Raw genomic sequence first — 15,135 nt, 5'->3', positions numbered from 1 at the left:
CAAATTTCGTGAAGATATCTTGTAAAATAAACAAGTTTTCCATATGAGGGCTTGAGTTGGATAGGTCACTTTGTATGGCAGATATATGCTATAGTGACCCGATCTAAATATTTTCTTCAGAGATTGTACCGCATTGATTTTGGCAATACTCTATGTGAAATATCAAGAAAATACCTTGTCACATAAAAAAGTTCCCCATACAAGAACATATTTTTGATCGATCGGTTTGTATGGAAGCTATATGCTATAAAAGTCCGATCTGAAAAATTTTTTGGGAAATTATAAAATTGCTTCAGATAATAATCTGAGCCAAATTTCGTGTTAATATCTTGTCAAATAAAAAAGTTCTCCATACAAAGACTTGATTTTGACCGTTCAGTTTGTATGGCAGCTATGCGCTATAGTAGCCCGATCTGAAATATTTCTTGGCAAATTATAAACTTTTTTTGGATAATAATCTTGGCCGAATTTCGTGAAGATATCTTGTAAACTTACCAATTTTTCATTTAATGGCTTGAGTTGGATCGGTCAGTTTGTATGGCAGCTGTATGCTAGAGTTACCCAATCTAAAGAATTTGGTCGGGGCTTGTAGCCTTGCATTGAACAATGTTTTGTGTCAAAATTTCGTGCAGATACCTTGTCAAATAAAAAAGTTCCCCATACAAAGATTTGATTTTGATCGTTTAGTTTGTATGGCAGCTATATGCTATAGAAGTCCGATCTGAACAATTTCTCGGGAAATTTGAAAGTAGCTTTGGCTAATAATCTATACCAAATTAGATGAAGATATTTTGTAAAATGAACAAGTTTTCCATACAAGGCGTTGAGTTAGATGGATCAGTTTGTATGACAACTGTATGTAATAGCTGTCCGATATCGACGGTTCTGACAAATGAGCTACTTCTTTGTAAGAAAATAACAAAATAATACTAAAATTAAAAAAATCTTATTATTTTCTGATCCTTAGTTAGTCTTCGCATGCTCAGGGTACATTGTATGCATGTGCATTTTTTCTAATCTTCCTTGCGCCAACTGTACTTAGCGAAGCACAGCAACATTCGCATTAAAAGCCAAGTAATTAAATATCCAAAAATAAAGTGTAAATGCGCGACAATAAAATTTTGGCGCACCTAAACACACGCTAATGACTGACAACCTAATAGCTTGAACTCAGCAGGAAGCACAGGTCTGCTAAGCGCCCAAGCGGCGATAGACGTTTATTTACAAGCTCACTAGTTTTTAATATGTGGCTGCAACAAGTCATCTTCCAAAAACGCATGCAAGCAAGTGGCGCTGACAGCTTCTCTATGAGTGCACAACTGCTTACATGTGTGTGTGTGTGTATATGTGCCAAGTTTGCTTATATAATACCCGTTACTTAGCTATGCACACATGCCTCACGGTATATGAAAGTAAATTATTTAGTCAAGAAAATGGCGTGTCATCATAAATATTTGCACATGTATGTGTGTGTACGTGGGTAATTATCACGTCCGGAAGTATGAAATGAGGAACCGGTAGTGAGTAATTGAAAAATGTATTTTTAATTAGTGAAGGGCGCAGCGTTGCTACCGTTGTATTAATTTTAAATTTCTGCAAGAGGGCGCTCTTATGTTTTCTGCGCTGCCAAGTGAGTCCCATTCGACCAATATCTAGAAAACTTCTGAATGTGAGCTCTCAAGGGCAATTCACTTTTGATGCGATGAGCATCGAATATAAGCCTTTTGGTCTGTTCACCTTCTGCACTACTTCAAAAGTAATTTTGTGGTACGACTTGTATTGTTGGCGATCCGAAACCTAATGTGATCTTTGAAAGAGCTAAACTAGATTAATGCGGACTGCTTCGCTTGTGTTCCTTTCCGTAACTATTTTCCTATGTATGTAAGTATGGGTATCCAAGTGATTTTGATTGAATTTCTCCCTGAAAGTAACATGATTGCTTCTTCGTTTAACCTTAAGCAGTGGATCTTTGTGAGCAGCCTACGTTAGTTGATAAGGCGCATCCTCAGAGACGCCTTACATTACGCAAAGCTAAGGAAAATTTACGAAATAGATTTTGGTTTACGGTCTTACAAAATCCAACTCGTGCAAGAATTGAAGCCCAACGACTATTAAGTGCGACGCATGTTCGGTGATTGGACCCAAAACGAGATGGCCACCGATCCGATTTCCACAAGAAAATTTTGCTCAGCGATGAAGCTCACTTCAGTTGAGTCTTCTTCTCTTCTTTATTGGTGTTGATAACCGAGTTTACAACAGCGTGCCAGTCGTTCCTCTTTTTCGTTAATTGGCGGTAATTGGAGATTTTCTCTACCTGGTATTTCCATCGAAGTGGTGGTATTCCTCTTCCTCTCCTGACGTTGTTGTTGGTGTTAAAAGTGGTATCGAACGGCTCGGAGAGGTCCTTCCCGATCCTGACGGAGCTTCTGGTGTTACTCAACGTCAGTTTACACAACCGTATTAGTTTTGCGGGGATACCAAATTCAGACATCGCGGCAGAAAGGCAGCTCCTCTTCGTGCTGTCGAAAGCAGCTTTGAAATCGACGAAGAGGTGGTGTGTGGCGATTCTCTTTTCACGAATCTTTTCCAAGATTTGACGCATGGTGAATACCTGGTCGGTTGTTGATTTTCCAGGTCTAAAGCCAAACTGATAAAGTCTAATCAGTTTGTTGGCGGTGGGATTTAATCTTTCACACAGTACGCTCGATAAAACCTTATATGCGATGTTCAGGAGGCGCATTCCACGGTAGTTTACGCAGACTGTGAGGTCCCCCTTTTTGTGGATTGGTCAGAAAACACTTAAATTCCAATCATCGGGCATGCTTTCGTCCGACCTTATACTAAAAAGAAGCCGATGCATGCTCCTTATCAGTCCTTTGCCATCGTATTTGAATAGCTCGGCCGGCAGTCCTTCGGTCTCCGGTAGTTTGTTGTTCTTCAGACGGGTAATTGCTATTCGAACTCCTTCATGGTCGGGCAATGGAACGTTTGCTCCATCGTCATCGATTGGGGAATCAAGTACGCCTTCTCCTGGCTTTATACTTTCACTGCCATTCAGCAGGCTAGACAAGTGTTCCCTTCATAATTTTAATATGCTCTGAGCATCGGTTACTAGATCACCTCTGGGGGTTCTACAAGAGTATGCTTTGGTCGGCCTGTTAGTCGTCGCATCTTTTCGCAAAATTTTCGAGCATTACCCCTGTCAGCCAGCTTGTCAAGCTCTTCGTACTCACGTATTTCGGCCTCTCTCTTTTTTGTCTACAAATGCGTCTCGCTTCCCTCTTCAACTCTCGGTATCTATCCTATCCCGCACGTGTTGTGGTGGGTGATTGTAACGTTGCGAGGTAGGCAGTCTGCCTTCTTTCCGCTGCGACACGACAGTTCTCATCGTACCAGCTGTTCTTTTACATTTTCCGAAAACTAATGGTTTCGGTTGCAGCTGTACGTAAGGAGTTTGAAATGCCGTCTCGCAGTTCCCTTATACAGAGTTGTAGACGAGTGCTCTCAGAGAGCAGGAGTGCAAGTCGAGTCGAAAATCGTTCGACTGTCTGTTGTCATTGCAGCTTCTCGACGTCGAACCTTCCTTGTGTTTGTTGACATGCAATTTTTTGCTACACAGAGGCGGGTACGAATTTTGGCTGCAACAGGATGGAGTTCCGAGTTGATGTTAGTTTTATAATATAATATAGAGTATATAAATATTTTGAAAAAAAAAAATTTCTTGATTTTTATGGGCCACTTTCTATAGGAGCTATATTCTTAAGTGTTCCCAACCAAAAATATATTTGGGATTTGTATCACTGGCTTCAGCAATAATCCGTACCAAATTTCTTGAAGATATATTTTCAAGTAAAAAGTTTTCCGTACAAGAACTCGGTTGACATCTTTTGGTTTGAATAGCAAGTATATACTAAAGCAATTCGCGATCTGAACAATTCGTTCAGAGAACATAGTGTGGCCTTCAACAATAGTTAAAAGTATAATAAAGGATGGTCTTACTATTGACCTGTTGTTATGGCTGTTATCGTAAACACTAAACACAATCTCAGCAAAAGTTTTATGGCCGTTTCGGCACTTTTTAACGGCCAATTTGACGCGTCGTGCTGTCTGTCCGCGCTATTTTTTTATTGTTTTTCTAAACTGTTTGAGTCATCAAGTTTTATTGCTTTTCAAAGGAGAAAGAAATACATAAAAAGTAACAGTGAAAAACTAATCAAGTGAAAATGATTTGTCGAATTTAAAGCGGCATTCGGTTACTTTTCACTCGCTGAAATGTCTGCGCTTGTGTGTGCGCGAAGATTAATAGCTGCGGCTATTAGTTCGATAATGGGGAAACTGATAAAAGCTTTAACATTGAAAATGTGATAAAAAACAATAAAATTACATGCAGCAAAGCCAGGCCATGCACGCGTCCCCACACAGCCATATGTTGCAGACACCACTACTGGGCGTTGACGCACAGTAAACAGCAAAAAAATGTCACTGCGCAGATAGTAGTCAGATAAGGCGACGCACTGACAGCCAGCGAGTCGGTGTTAACAGCCAGCAGAGCATACATATACATATGTCTCATTGCCAAGCAGTGGCGCGAACCGAAAGCGCGCGCTGGTCGAGCAAGATGTGCTCCAAAGTGTGCATAAAATCAATTGCAACATTGCGCCGCGTTTCTGTTTCTGTTCCTGTTTCTGTTTTCCTGTTGAAAAACCAGGGAAATCTATTTATTGACGTTTACGTGCCGTCGTGACGTCACAATGGAAATGCAGTAGCGACGCGTATGACAGCAGAAATGTTACGAGAACGTATCATGAAAAATCAATCAAAATAGAGAAGCATGCGAAGCGGTCGAGCATTAGGCGTGGAGAAAACAAAAATGCGTTGCAGCAAACAACGACGAAGCGTTCAAATAACAGAAGGACTACTGTTGCCACATCGACAGCTGCAACAGCTACGAAAGTCAACTAGAGGAGCATTTACAGAGGCTCACAGCAGTTGGCAGCAAGCAGCTGGCACGCCATTCCCTAAAGCATTCTAAGCGTTGTGTTGGCCATGGCGTATGAGTGCTGACTCAACTGGCTTTGTCCCTACGAATAGACTTAACTGGGTTGTTTTGTGTGTGTGTGTGTGTGTGTTAGTGTGTGCGCGCACATATTTGCGCCATTCATCCCCGATTGTGGAATGCCAGCAATTAGGGGTGAAGAATTTGTAGACACCGTCAGCGCGAAGCAATCATTTTATCGCATTCCAAAGTTGGTGCGACTTTTAATATGTATACTTATATACATATAATATACCAAAATGTTTACATAATGCGTACATACATATGTTGTAAACAAAATTCTTGTCGCATGCCAGCGACTTGGCGCAGACGGCGCCATTTTTCTCCAACCACCTTTGTGCGTGTCATCGTGTGCTTTGTGGCGCCATTTGTATTGTGTTTGTCCAGACACGCGCCAGGGTTGTCCTGTGTGTCAAAAATTAACATTCATTTTAACAAATTTAGAGGTTAGGCTTAGAGTTAAGCAATTCTTAATAATTTAGACATTTTATCCTTCTCGAAAAATACTAATTTATATTTTTTTTTATTTCAGAGTTTCGTTAACATTATATAGAACATTATAAGGTATGTAATTGCTGCTTATTTTGGACGTTAGTGTATAGTTAAGTTTTTTAATACGTTTAATAAGAGCTTGCGTTGCCGATCACGCACACTAGACCTGTGCTAATCGTTAGAAAATGTTAAAAAGTGAAAAAATTCTTAAAAGCACTAAATATTTAGATATTTGAATTTTTCATATAAAATTTGAGGTTATGTGAAAAAAGTGTCAATTCAAAAGTTGCGGATTTTTTTTTTGCCGACAACTCTCCCATATAATTTTTTCCTATAGGACTTGTAATTTTGCCGGAAATCGATGTAAACCGTTTTAAATTCAACCCCGTGCACTTTCATTCGTTTTCTCGATCGCTGTTTGCCCGTAAATTATCTTATCCTTTAGTTTTTGTTATTTTATATTTTGTTTCCAATGGGTTTCATCTTGCAATGCTTTGGTTTTTTACTCTAAAAATTATCTACTCTGGACTACATCAAGGATTGAATTAAAAAAAAATGCTCAAACTAAGCTCAAAAATAATATATAAAATGGTCTGTTCCTTTAACATTTCGGCTATTTCTGTAGTGATATTTTCTATGTTGTAGAAAAAAAGATATGTAAGATTGAGATTAGGCTTCGACATTCGGTATTTCTAACGCAAAAGTAAGATTTTACAATCCATTGGGCATTCTGATAAACTGAGCTCTCTTCTTAGCGACAACAAAGTTATAGAGTGAAATTTAAGATAGGAGATCATATTGATACCACATTAATATTTCAGCGTATTTCATAGCTTCTTGCTTATACCAACAAACTTGTATGATTTATGCCACTTGTTTGTTCTATTCGCTCGCTAAGGCTGGGAGATTCGAAATCAGTAAACAACACGTTGCAGGGACAGACAAATAGTACTGATGATGGCATGTTCAAACTGTTCGGATTAACCGTTATAATAAAGGGTAATCAATAGATTTTTGGTGACAAACTCAGTAAATATTATTGTAGTTCTCGGTCATCCAAGTAAATGAGAATAAAAGAGCGGGTGTCTTATCGGGAACAGGGTTCCCTCAGCTGCCTCAGATAAGACTTTCAATTGTTCTAGTGTAATGAACAGATCTTGCATTCAATAGGTTGTGTGGATGATAAACAGTTCAAATTACTTCTACTTTTAAAAAAGAGGAAATTGAGTAATATTATATCATACCGGTCACTCACTCATGCCTTCTCACCTTTAGAAATTGCAAAGATGGAATCGGCGTATGCTGAAGGCTTGGTCAGTTGAAATTGATAATCTGCCATGGCTCTAAATGTTTTAATTAAAAAGAAATTCAGGGGAAAAAATCGTATGACTTTCATCAAACGAGTTGCCGAATGGTACTTTTCACATTGATTACTGTAACTTACTTGTTCCTTCGATCTCCTTTTTAAACCAACGTACCTTTTATAATTTTACTTTTATTCTGAGTTCCGGTTCTGACCTTCAAAAAGTCCTATCAACATTATCTTGGTTTTTGACCTACTTGAACGTGATTTTTTTCGGCTTCGGCATACTTTTGCCACGATATTCGGCCGATAGATCATCTGTTTTCAGTTTGTAAGCATACATCCAAGACTCATCGCCACTAATAATACGTTTTATAACATCCTCCAATATTCTAACGATGACAGTGAGACCTCTGACTGTTAATCGTCGATTCTCAAGTGCTAGTTCCTTTATTTTATTGACGTATTGTTTATTATCAGTTGATGTTGGTGGCCGTCTTGAATGTGATTCGTCGTCAACGCGTTCTCGACCCTCTTTGAATAATTTGTTCCTATCAAAAACATTTACTCGCGACAAACAATTATCACCGATGGACTTTTCCAACATTCTGAATTTTTCGGCACCAGAAATTTGATTCCGCACCCAAGCAACTGCTCATTCGGAACCGCCGATATCGGACCACTACATCATATTGCTGTCATACAAAGTTAACGATTCAGTACATGTTCTGGTATTGAAAAGTACTTTCTTTGACGAAATGTCTTCACCAAATTCTATGCCGAATTACATAGTTCAAGACAACGGTATAATCTCCGAACAAAATTTTCAGATCGGACGTCTATAGAATATAGCTACCATATAAACAAAACCATCAAGGTCAAGTTTTTGTATAGAAAACTATTTTATTTGATGAGGTATCTTTACCAAACTCGGCATAGCTTATTGTCCAAGGCAACGCTACAACCTCCGATTGAATTTTCCGATCTGAGCACTATAGCATATACATATGTAACTGCCATAAAAACTGTAAAAACATCAACAATTTTTTCTATGAAGGATATTACAGCTTCGGTGTAACCGAAGTTAACGTTTTTTTATCGTTTCTTCGACATTCAACTACGAAATATTATCAGTAATTAATTGATATTGGTTTTAGTTGGCAACCCTTATGTCCTCTGTGATTGCTGACTAAACATGTTTAACAGACTATGAATTTCCCACAAATCATTCGCATTTCTATACTGTTTTAACGTTTTATGTAGACGCATAACTGCGTTCTTGTATACAACAATAAATATATCAGTATATACATACATATATACTCCTTTATATGGATTTACCTATACATACATATAATTATGTATATATACATATATGTTATATTCGAAAACATATAATTCGCATGAAATTTAGTCACACTCACTCGGTGGTTGAAACCCCTTTCTTTGAATTTCGCTTAACTGTCATTGTTCGTACTTATCTACAAAATATCCACTCGGCAACTGTCGACAATTGCTGTTGTTACTGGCTGGCTGGCTTTTCAAAGCTTCAGTGTTTGTATGTAGCTCTCCTTGTTGCTGCTTGTGGTTGTGTTATGGGGAGCACGCGCATATCTTCCAGATAATTTTGTTCGCCTGTTCAATTGAGACGGAGTATTTGAGTTAGAGTTGTTTAAGCATTGAGTTTAGGCTCCAATGCAACGGTTAGGCCACACCGCCAGTGGAGCTTTGGCACTCAAATTGCATCTAGTTGGGGAATCTGAAGCGATTGGAGAGGGAGCGTGTGAATATTTGCGCATAACAGTGTGTACTCGTGTAAAGTAACTGTCTGATCATAAAAAAGGCATTATGTGTTTGAGTGGGTGTGCGTGTATGGAGTGTATGGGGTGTGTGAGTGGAGTTTGTATGCGCACAAAGGGAACAATGTAAACATAAACAGGGGAAGAATTCATACTCGTTATAGGATGGAGTATATTTAGTGCGTGGAGTGGAATCAAAACTTGCGATAAAGAGAATTTATTGTGCTTCTCCTCAAAATTCATGTTACGTTATATGTTCAATATAATTAAATTTAGATATTTTTAGTGTTAAAATTAAAAAAAAAAATACTTTTGTTTACATTGTTTCACAGTTTTATGAATTCTGATCCTAGGGCTAAGCTATAGCATGTCCGTCTGTGTACGCGAACTCTATTTTTTAAAATATCACTAAGAAAATTTGTACACGGCGTTTTCTTCTCAAGAAGCTGCTTTTTTGTCGGTACTGCCAATATTGGAACACTCTAGCATATAGCTGATATATAAACTGAACGATCGGAAACAAGTGCTTGTATGGAAAACTTGTTCATTTGATAAGATATCTGCACGAACGATATGATATCTGAAGATATTGTTGAGATCGGATCACAAAAATTCATAAAAAAACGAAAATTTGTAGATGTTTGAATTATTCATATACATTTTGAGGTTATGTGAAAAAAGTGTTAATGTTTACAATGCTAATGCCATTGCCTACAACTTTCTTATATAACTTTTTTCTATAGGTCTGTTAGTTTTGCTGGAAATCGCTGGTTAGTTTTGGCGGAATTATAGGAAACTTTTTCATTTGCTGAGATATCTTCACGAAATTGAGCATGAATTATTTTCCAAATCAGCGATATAATAACCGAAGATATTGTTGAGATCGGATCACTATACAGTATAGATGGCATACCAACATAACGATCCAAATTAAGTTTTTCTTCGAAAACTTTTCGATTGACGAGGTGTCTTTACAAAATTTGGCATAGATTATTACCTAGAACAAGGCTACAATGCCTTGGAAATTTCCCCGGTCGGGCGCCTATATCATATAGCTGTCATACAAAGTGAACGATCAAAATCAATTAAGGAAGCTTTTGATTTGTGAAGTGCATTGAAGCTAAATGTTTTTACTTTAGTTATTTTTTGTGAGTTTTCAATGTCATTTCTAAATGAGAAGAGCAATATAAGCATATGAAAAAAAAATTCAAGCTTTTTTGTTGTTTTAATGCCAACTTATTTCGTTAAAATTGCCTTAAAACGCTTCCAGCAAACAGTCTCTCACGCTTAGTCTCCGCTAATTCCCATTTCCTGAAGCCTGCTTCGTCTGCCTCCCGATTTGTGTATGCATTTTGCTCATCTCTCGCGTTTACCGCACATTTTTTGTTTTTGTACTGCTCTTTGTGCTGCTTTGTCACTCGTTTACAGCCAGCAAGCAACCTCCACTCGCCAGCTCAAAGCCTTTTGTGCTCACTTCCGGTTTTCCATGCTTTGTTCTAATATTTTTCATTTTTCACATTTGAGCGGCCATTTTCCTCATGGAGCAAAATTTTCCCAGGAAAGCAGAATTGCTCTGCAGGACTTATTATAATAGATATTTTCCATGCCACTTGAGTGTACTTCTAGTGCGCGCTCATATTATCGAGACGCGTTTTGCAACAACTAAAACCAATAACAATATTATACAGCAACAAATTTAAGCGGTTGTACAAAAACAATTATCGCAAATAATGTGGCAGGAGGGAGAGAGGCGGCAGGATGCAGCCAATATGTGCGCTGTGTGCGACGTTGTGCTGCTGTTGTTATTGTGAGCCTGTTTTTGCGAAGCTCACACGAGCTTATGTAGGTCAAGGTTTTTCATTGACAATTTTGGAGGTTGCTCAGATGTTACAACAAATACTACACACACATGCCAACGTGCAAATGTGTTGTATAAGTAGTGATATGTGGGATCTTGTTTCGCACAGTGGCTTTGTTGTTTATTTTGCTCCTCTCTCTCTCTCTCTCTCTCTTGCATTTATGGCGGTAAAGGCTGCGCCACTGAAAGTTCTGCCTTCTTTGGTGACCCTGAATAAGCTTTCAAGTGATTAAAATCTTTGAAGGTAGAGAACGCTGAGTAAAGTAAAAATAATGAGTGCTGGAGATGATAATACTTGCGTTTAAACGGTTGGTTGTTGTTTTGTTTCACTAGTATAGGAGGATCCATTTTGAGATTTCCTACTTTTTAAAAGAAAAAGCACAGAAACTTCAAATTTAATGGTGAATTTTTATTATCGTTCGAAAGAGCAATTCTTTGGCATTTACTTTTTGAAGATTATTATACCCTGAACAGGGTATATTAAGTTTGTCACGATGTTTGTAACACCCAGAAAGAAGCGTCGGAGACCCTATAAAGTATATATATAAATGATCAGTATGTTGAGCTGAGTCGATTTAACCATGTCCGTCTGTCTGTCTGTCCGTCCGTCTGTATATATACGAACTAGTCCCTCAGTTTTTAAGATATCGTTTTGAAATTTTGCAAACGGCATTTTCTCTTCAAGAAGCTGCTCATTTGTCGGAACGGCTGATATCGGACCACTATAACATATAGCTGCCATATAAACTGAACGATCGGAATCAAGTTCTTGTATGAAAAACTTTCACATTTGACATTTTTCTTGTTTTTTTTTTAATTTTAGCCGCGGTTTCGTCGCAGATGATCCATGCGTTGAGGCCAATTTTCAAAGACTCTTTCGAGCATTTTGAAATCCGAAATTGTCTGCATAGACTTAACATATCCCCACAAGAAAAAGTCTAACGGTGTGATATCACACGATCTTGGTGGCCAAACGACCGGCCCAAAACGTGAAATTATCTGCTCACCTAAGTGTTCCCTCATTCGGTCGAATATTATCCAATAATGAATGCTGGGTCTCAAGGTGGGTACTGGTGTTGCGAATGGTACTGGTAGAATGCTCAGCAAACCGATTATGTTGGCAATAGGTTGAGTGAGGTGCGCGAAACACATTACTTATAGAACGTGAATTTTTGTAATAAAGTTGAACGATTTGTAAACGTAATGAAATGCCAAACAATACTGAACAAAAATAACATCAGAGCTTGACGTCACTCATGCTTCTACTTGGATCACCCGTTACATACATGTTTCAAGAATACACAGTGAAAAAAATTAAATATTTTTTAAGTTATACCAGATCTCCGACGGCATTAATATAAAGACCTCCACGGCTGCAATGAACCGGCCTTCTCAATTAATGAAATATAAAAAAATCTCATTCTTCTTCTTCTTAATTGGCGTAGACACCGCTTACGCGATTATAGCCGAAATCTCATTACACTCCGTAAAAATCAAACCCTATGCTGTTTCGAGAAAAACGCGTTTAAAGATAAACTGATGGCGTTGATTGCACTGGACGGTTAACCTTCACATGTCTGTAACTCAAAAACTATTTCGGATATCTATTTGACATTTGAATATGTTATTTTTAACAGCATAAATTATCGAAGTATAGCAAAATATTAAAATTTCACGCTAGATGTGCCACTTAAGGGCTTAGCAGTAGCCAGAGTCATAATAAAAAATTAAAAATTTAATTAATTAATTTTCGACACTTGACTGCAGTTAAAACAAAAAAAAAATAAGTAATTTTAAAAATACTGTCTATTTGTGTTGATCTGTTAATCATCACTAATTCTTGGAAATTTATTTAAAATCCGTCGGACAAAAAACAGTTATATTATGAATAATCTAGTGTCCGATCGAAGCTTTTTTTGTTGAATTAACAAAATGGAGGCCTCAAGAAATTTTTTGCTACATTTTCGGGAAAATCATTAGTTAATTGTTTGTCTAAAATCGAAATGAAGAAGAGAATTCTTCGATCAGGGCGCTATTATTTCATGCAGAGAACACTTTGCTTATTATCAAATAACTCAAAAAGGGTTCATCGGATTTACTTCAAATTTTCAGAAAAGATTTCTAAGGTATTACACCTTAAAAAATTCAAAAACGAAAAAACTGATTTTATTTAAATTCCGACTACCTCTAACCATTTAAAGGTCGGTTGCGGTAGCAAAATACTCTCTTTCTAAAAGAAACTCATCGCAAAAAATTTATAATGAAAATATTCGATTTTAGAGAAATTGCTTGTATGTAAGTCGCAGGCCCTTCATTAATACAGGTACACAAAAGCTAGGGTAACAGTCGTTGTGTTTTTGCATGAGTATCTGCCGACGGCGGCCTTACCTCACAGTGTTTAAAAGCACATAAATAGATCAAAACATAGCGCTGATGAGGGTTCCAAACAACACAAGCTTTTTGCAACTATTATTTCGTTCCAATTGGTCAGGTGGAAGGGTCACCTTTTCCACCTTGGTCGGGTTCTTCTACATGCCGTGGGTCCGACACCCGGCAATAGTGCGACTCTACACTGAACTGAATTTTGAATTCTACTTGTCTTTAGATTTAAACCACAGCCTCAACAAATCTCCCCAAAAGGCCAAACCTAATGAGCAGATTGCAGCGAACTCCCCGCTGTATCAGATTTAAGTCTTCGGTCAGACCTTGTAGATTTTGTTTGAAGGAATTTCATTCAAAATTTATAATATCAGTGCAAGTTGAATATTATAGCAATATTTCTCACCATACCATGCTGAAATTGCGAGGCAAGCCAAATAATAGCAATTACCGCGGACATATTCTACTAGAACACCAAAATAATGCTCTGCAGCTGAGATGAGCTAGAAAAGCAATAACAAGCTGAAATAATATAATAAAAATAGAAACAGTCCTGTTTCGCCGCAAGATTTTATGGTCTTCGAGGCAATTTTAATAATGTTAACCTAGATTATTAGGAAACTTCCGTATAGTTTCTTAGTATCCAAAAAAAAGAATACTTATGTACATACATTTATTGTAAAATAAGACTTTATTTGTGCAAAACATTTATTAATAGTATTGAAGAGCACTCTGAAACAATGAAAATACAATGAACTAAAAGTCAAATAAAATTGAGTCGAAATAATAGAAATGTTGGCATACTTTCTGAGAACATACCAGTATTCTTGGCAATTTTACTTGAAATGGTATTGAACATTTTAAAATAATAGAAAAATATATAGCTTGGTTGAGTTTAGTTGCCAGAGAACCCTATAAAAGAGAAGATCGTGCCACTCAAAGACAAACTATTTCTTATGTTTCAGTAACTTTGTTTCGAACAGAATTCTCTTTGGCCACCTCTGTGGTAAAAAAGCAAAGATCTCACAATCTAAATTTATTTATTTACTAAATTTGAGTAGCTCCGAAAGCTGCGAAATTCTTGGAAAAATCAGGTTTAGAGCCCCGTACTACCTCGCCGGTGTGAGTTACGACTTTGTTGCACTGAGCACTTTTGTAGAGTGAACAATTCTGAGAAATATGCGTCTAAAGTCAAAGCGGTGCCATAAAATACCTCTGATTTGTAGGAGTTTAAAGATAAAAACTCACGATTGTAGTGCATTTTCCATGGGAAATGTTTACAGGCCTTGGTCCAGTTCTTATGTAAATATTAAGGGCTAACATTTTTAGGGAATTCTTTTTTCGGGTATTTCCAAGGAAATTTCGTGACGGGACTGAAAAAAATTAATAGTTCAAAAAAAAAAACACCCTAATATATACTTGTATGTAAATAATCAACAAGAATCCCTGTGTAGTTCAGTTATGACCTTCTGTATATAAGCGAATAACCCATATTTTAAGATATAGAACTGAAATATTGTACACGTCATTATTTCTAAAAAAAACTGCTCACATCTGACCACTATTGTATATAGCTGACATACAAACTGATCAATCAAAATACAGTGTTTTTATAGAAAACTTTTATATTTGCTGAGATATCTTCACGACATTTGGCGTATGTTGTTGTCCAAAGCAACAGCATAAGTGCACAAAAAATTGTTCAGATCGGACTACTATAGAATATAGCTGCCATACAAACTGAACGATCGGAGAAAAGTTCTCGTATGGAAAACTTTTGCATTTGACAAGATAAATTCGCGAAATTTGATACAGATTATTTTCTTAAGGAACAATGTAATCTCCGAAGAAATTGTTTAGATCGGTTAACTATAGCATATAGCTGCCATACAAACTGAATGATCGGAAAAAAGTTCTTGTATGGAAAACTTTTGCATTTGACAAGATAAATTCGCGAAATTTGATACAGATTATATTCTCAAGGAACAATGTAATCTCCGAAGAAATTGTTCAGATCGGCTCATTATAGCATATAGCTGCCATACAAACCGAACGATCGGAATCAAGGGCTTGTATGGAAAACTCTCGCATTTGACGTGGTATCTTCACGAAATTTGACATGGATTACTGCTTAAGGTAATAATATAATCTCCGAAAAAATTGTTCAGATCGGATTAGTATGGCATATAGCTTCCATATAAATTGAACACATAGTTACTAAAAGAAATGCACCTGCGAAGGGTATATC

At 37.2% G+C, this 15,135-nt stretch overlaps 1 protein-coding gene across 1 annotated transcript in view; it reads left to right on the top strand.

Annotated features, from left to right (window-relative positions):
- Window positions 1-15,135, top strand: part of LOC126753304 (protein FAM107B) — a 68,445-nt gene that overhangs the window by 37,370 nt on the left and 15,940 nt on the right. The window contains exon 2 of the transcript XR_007666112.1: window positions 5,589-5,620. The gene's annotated coding sequence lies outside the window, so the exon portion shown is untranslated. The remainder of the gene's footprint in view (window positions 1-5,588; window positions 5,621-15,135) is intronic.

This window comes from Bactrocera neohumeralis, chromosome 3, assembly GCF_024586455.1.
Source record: "Bactrocera neohumeralis isolate Rockhampton chromosome 3, APGP_CSIRO_Bneo_wtdbg2-racon-allhic-juicebox.fasta_v2, whole genome shotgun sequence".
In the NCBI taxonomy this organism is placed as follows: Eukaryota; Metazoa; Arthropoda; class Insecta; order Diptera; family Tephritidae; genus Bactrocera; species Bactrocera neohumeralis.
Note: the sequence above shows the minus strand (reverse complement) of the source record. Positions and strands in the feature narration are given on the sequence as shown.